This window comes from Dama dama, chromosome 15 (assembly GCF_033118175.1).
Source record: "Dama dama isolate Ldn47 chromosome 15, ASM3311817v1, whole genome shotgun sequence".
Taxonomy (NCBI): Eukaryota; Metazoa; Chordata; class Mammalia; order Artiodactyla; family Cervidae; genus Dama; species Dama dama.
Genome location: NC_083695.1, coordinates 65,532,833 through 65,539,123, shown reverse-complemented (window position 1 = coordinate 65,539,123; position 6,291 = coordinate 65,532,833).

Genomic DNA, 6,291 nt, shown 5'->3' with positions numbered 1-6,291 from the left:
TTGCCATCTCCTGTTTGACCACTTCCAATTTGCCTTGATTCATGGACCTAACATTCCAGATTCCTATGCAATATTGCTCTTTACAGCATGGGACCTTGCTTCCATCACCAGTCATATCCACAACTGGGTGTTGTTTTTGCAACACCCTAAGTCAAATCCCTAATGATTATACAATGGCAGTGGGAAATAGATTTGAGGGACTAGATCTGATAGACCGAGTTCCTGATGAACTATGGACGGAGGTTCATGACATTGTACAGGAGACAGGGAGCAAGACCATCCCCAAGAAAAACAAATGCAAAAAAGCAAAATGGCTGTCTGAGGAGGCCGTACAAATAGCTGTGAAAAGAAGAGAAGCAAAAATCAAAGGAGAAAAGGAAAGATATACCCATTTGAATGCAGAGTTCCAAAGAATAGCAAGGAGAGATAAGAACACCTTCCTCAACGATCAGTGCAAAGAAATAGAGGAAAACAATGGAATGGGAAAGACTAGAGATCTCTTCAAGAAAGTTACAGTTACCAAGGGAACATTTCATGCAAAAATGGGCTCAATAAAGGACAGAAATGGTATGGACCTAACAGAAGCAGAAGATATTAAGAAAAGGTGGCACAAATACACGGAAGAACTATACAAAAAAGATCTTCATGACCCAGATAATCACAATGGTGTGATCACTCACCTAGAGCCAGACATCTTGGAATGTGAAGTCAAATGGGCCTTAGGAAGCATAACTACAAACAAAGCTAGTGGAGGTGATGGAATTCCAATTGAGCTGTTTCAAATCCTAAAAGATGATGCTGTGAAAGTGCTGAACTCAACATGCCAGCAAATTTGGAAAACTCAGCAGTGGCCACAGGACTGGAAAAGGTCAGTTTTCATTCCAGTCCCTAAGAAAGGCAATGCCAAAGAATGCTCAAACTACCGCACAATTGCACGCATCTCACATGCTAGTAAAGTAATGCTCAAAATTCTCCAAGCCAGGCTTTAACAGTATATGAACTGTGAACTCCCAGATGTTCAAGCTGGTTTTAGAAAAGGCAGAGGAACCAGAGATCAAATTGCCAGCATCTGCTAGATCATCGAAAAAGCAAGAGAGTTCCAGAAAAACATCTATTTCTGCTTTATTGACTATGTCAAAGCCTTTGACTGTGTGGATCACAATAAACTCTGGAAAATTCTGAAAGAGATGAGAATACAAGACCACTGACCTTCCTCTTGAGAAATCTGTATCCAGGTCAGGAAGCAACAGTTAGAACTGGACACGGAACACAGACTGGTTCCAAATGGGGAAAGGAGTACGTCAGGGCTGTATATTGTCACTCTGCTTATTTAACTTATATGCAGAGTACATCATGAGAAATGCTGGGCTGTAGGAAGCACAAGCTGGAATCAAGATTGCTGGGAGAAATATCAATAACCTCAGATATGCTGATGACACCACCATTATGGCAGAATGTGAAGAAGAACTAAACAGCCTCTTGATGAAAGTGAAAGAGGAGAGTGAAAAAGTTAGCTTAAAGCTCAGCATTCAGAAAACAAAGATCATGGCATCCAGTCCCATCACTTCATGGCAAATAGATGGATAAACAGTAAAAACAGTGGCAGACTTTATTTCGGGGGGCTCCAAAATCACTGCAGATGGTGACTGCAGCCATGAAATTAAAAGACTTACTCCTTGGGAGAAAAGTTATGACCAACCTAGACAGCATACTAAAAAGCAGAGGCATTACTTTGCCAACAAAGGTCTGTCTAGTCAAGGCTATGGTTTTTCCAGTAGTCATGTATGGATGTGAGAGTTGGACTATAAAGAAAGCTGAGCGCTGCAGAATTGATGTTTTTGAACTGTGGTGTTGGAGAAGACTCTTGAGAGTCCCTTTGACTGCAAGGAGAGCTAACCAGTCCATCCTAAAGGAAATCCACCCTGAATATTCATTGGAAGGACTGATGTTGAAGCTGAAACTCCAATACTTTGGCCACCTCATGAGAAGAATTGGCTCATTGGAAAAGACCCTAATGCTGGGAAAGATTGAAGGTGGGAGGAGAAGGGGACAGAGGATGAGATGGTTGGATGGCATCACCGACTCAATGCACATGGGATTGGGTGGACTCCGGGAGTTGGTAATGGACAGGGAGGCCTGGCGTGCTGCAGTCCATGAGATCACAAAGAGTCGGATACAACTGAACAACTGAACTGAACTGAACTGACATCATCAGTCAGGTCACTCATTTCTTGAGTACCTACTATGAGCCAGCTGTAAGATCAGGGAACTGTCGTCTTTGTGTCTGAGTCATTCCATCATGTGCTCATTCATTAAATATTTATTGAGCACCTACTGTTTTCAAGAGAGCCAGGAGTGAAGCAAAGAAACAAAATCCCTGCTCTAAGTAAAAAAGTTTTTAAAAATTTCAGTACTCATGCAGTTTACACAATGCGTGACTCAAATCTCAGTGCTTGTTAATTGAAGAAAAATATGGTACCATTAGCCTAAAAAATTCTGAGATCCGAGAAGTAAGAGTCCATGACTTCTTTTGTTCATCACTGTGAAACCTTAGTGTCTAGACTTTGTAGGTGCTCAATACATTTTTATTAGTGGAAAAGAGGACGATACAGCCCCTGCCCACAAGCTGAAGACCACAGCTCTCTGAGACAGTAGAAGAAAAAGTGTCATTAATGAGAGCTGGAAACGCCATAATAGGAGTTCAGCAATTTCGGGGTTGACTGGAGAGTCAGCAAAGGCTTTCAGTTCAGCATGTGCTATGAGCTAAGTCTTAAAGGAAGAATGGAATTAGATCACTGGAAGGAGGGAGGGCACTGTGGGATTAATCAGTTGTCAATTTACAAAAGAAATGGAAAAGTTTATTTGATCCAGCCTGAAGATTATAACCTTGGAGAGGGTCTCTCAGACAACTATGAGCACAGTTCTGAAGAGGGGAGGGGAGGGGAGGCATGATTTTGAGGAATAGGTACTGCAGTTAAGCACACATCTTGGTAGAAGTTTACTGCTATTCACAAGGAACAGAGATATCTTACTTAATGTTTGATGAGGGTGAAAGAGGAAAGTGAAAAAGCTGGCTTAAAACTCAACATTCAAAAAACTATAATCATGGCATCCGGTCCCATCACATCATGGCAAATATTGTAGGTGAGTGACTGCCGTGCCTAATGACTTGATTCCTATAGGACTGAATGGTGCGTAACGCTCTTTATTTTACAGTCCCTTCTCTTTCGGTCTTAATTTCAGCCAGGGCTTGGGAGGCATTTAGTGCCCAATTTGTCCCATGGCGTGCTGATTCCCAGGTCAGGTGAGAATTTTATTCATAGGCCATTCCATGTGCTATTCCTGGACTAGGCTCTGTTAACAGTCGCCCAGAGCCTCTTGACCACCTGTCCTACTTGTCTGTTGTGGTCCAGGAAATAGTTCCCTTTTGTTGTTTCTTCCCATATCTACAGTTACACTATTACATCATTGATCTTATAGGACTATGTATCTGGTCAGTCATTTCAAGTCAATTAATCATCATTAATTTTACTGGAGACTCAGTTTCATATTTCATAATGCAAGAAACAATAATTCCATAAAACAGGCAGAATACAAGTAACATAGCTAGTGACATTAGTAAAGTCATAAGTAAGTACTTAAGCTAAGAACTTCTATTACATGGAGCCTAGTATCTCCCCAAGTGGTCGAATCAGTCCGTTCTTCACTAATTGCTATTGTTAAAGAAAATGATATACTGGAATTGTACATATGTTAATAGTTCACCAAATATGTCTGTACACACAAGGATTGAGAAATGAACATTATTTTCTAAGGAGTTATATGGCTGGAGCCAGAAGAAAATTTGATCTTTATAGTTGAGCAGGTATTTCTGCCATTGAGGAGGTCTGATTAATGCATAAGGCAGATGCACAGTCCACACTAGAGAGGAAGAAGGAAGTCCAAACTGGCAGACAAAATGTTTAAGTTCTTATTTTGTCTTAAAATGTGAATATTTATTTCATCATTGGGAAAAGAATGAATCAGAGACATCTGAGTTTGAACTCCAGCTCCACACATTATTTTGTACATTACTAAACTCTCTAAGCCTCAGCTTCCTCCTCTATAAAATGAGAGTAATCATCCCTTCCTCAATTGGTTAAATAGGAATCAAGATAAGTACATAAAACACTAAGCGTAGTGCTTAGCACATGAAAAAGCATTCAATGAATGGTAACTTTTAATTTTGTTAACATTGTTGATGTTTTTGTTTTTATGTTTAAAGTAACCAACAGACTAAAAGCATAGGTTTTCACAAAGGATGACCAGCCACATAGTAACCAATATTTAAAGATCATTCTTTCTTGAATCAAATTATTGCCACGACTAACTAGTAGCAGGGAACTAAAAGAACTATTGTTTAATTGTATGTATGGTGTTACAGAACAAAATTCAACTGGATAAATTTTAAAGAACTTCCTGGCTTTCTTAAATGATTCATGAATTATGCAGCATCCCATCTAGCAGATAGAAAGGAGCTCTGAGGAGCTGCACAAAATGAAAGGCCTGTATAGGCAGAGGGCAAAGAGCCAAGGAAGTTACAGGGAAAGCAGATTGGTTGCGGCAAGATTCCCTTGAGGGCCAGGCTGACGGGGTCTATTAGAAAGATTACCTCACTAGTGCTGACCAGGTAATTCCAGATTGCCTGGTTTAAGATTCCATGTCTGGGAGAGGCTGTAACAGTAATTAAGAAAGGTATTAGGTTTAGGTTTGGTGACATAAGCTTAGCCTAAGTGATTCTATTTGGGGCCTGTGTCTTATTTTTAACAATAGGAATGTCTTAAACACTTTTTTTTTGCCAAGTAAACCTAGGCAAAAGTCCACACAGATGGTTCAGTTTTCCTTTTCAGTTATGACATGTATTTCCTTTTCCTAACTAGACATCAAATAATTAATACTTGCCTCTTATGTCCCAGGGGCCATAGCCACAGAGGTGATCTCTTAGTATTATTCATCTCATTTAGCCCTTAAGCTTCAAATTATGGTCAAGGAGAGCTCCAAGATTCAGAGTTCTCCTTTGAATTCTGAGTTTTGTCTATGGAAAACCCTCAGAAATTATTTCTGTATTTACCTCTGAGAGCTTGATTTTCCTTTTACTGAAAAGTGTCAGTACATTCCCTAGACATTTTAAGAGCTCGTGCTGAATCCATGATTGATTGCCCAGTTGTGTCCAACTCTTTGTGACCCCATGGACTGTAGCCCACCAGGCTTCTCTGTCTATGGGATTCTTTAGGTGAGATCACAGGAGTGGGTTGTCATTTCCTCCCCCAGGGGATTTTCCCGGCTCAAAGATCAAACCCCTGTCTTCTGTGGCTCCAGCATTGTTAGGCGGATTCTTTACCCACTGAGCCATCTACCACTTACCAAATGCTAAAGCATGTGGCAAGTATTGTTTTACATATATTACTGGGATTAAGCCATGTAACTGGCATTACAGCCTCATGATGTTGGAAACCAAGGAAACTAACCTGCTGAAGGTCATGCAGCTAATAAATGGCAAAGCTGGACCCAAATCCAGTCAGACTACCTCCATGCTTTCAACACCACATTGCTTCTTATTATTTCTATGAAATGTGTTTCATATTTACCCCTTTCTGTCCATCCTCACTGATCACTCATTACTTTTGGTACTCTCAGGATGTCTTAGCTACATTATTGCAATAGTTTCTTTCTTTTTTAAATAAAGTGTCAGTTCAGTTCATTTCAGTCCTCAGTCCTGTCCAACTCTTTAAGACCTCATGGACTGCAGCATGCCAGGCTTCCTTGTCCATCACCAACTCCCAGAGCTTGTTCAAACTCATGTCCATCAAGTCAGTGATGCCATCCAACCATCTCATCCTCTGTCATCCCCTTCTCCTCCTGCCTTCAATCTTTCCAGCATCAGGTTCTTTTCCAATGAGTCAGTTCTTAACATCAGGTGGCCAAAGTACTGGAGCTTCACTTCAGCATCAGTCCTTCCAATGAATATTCAGGGTGGATTTCCTTTAGGATTGACTGGTTTGATCTCCTTGCTGTCCAAGGAACTCTCAAGAGTCTTCTCCAAGACCACAGTTCAAAAGCATCAATTATTAGGCACTGAGCTTTCCTTATGGCCCAACTCTCACATCCATACATGACTACTGGAAAAATCATAGGTTGTTTTTTTTTTTAATTTTTTTTATTAGTTGGAGGCTAATTACTTCACAACATTTCAGTGGGTTTTGTCATACATTGATAAGAATCAGCCATAGAGTTACACGTATTCCCCATCCC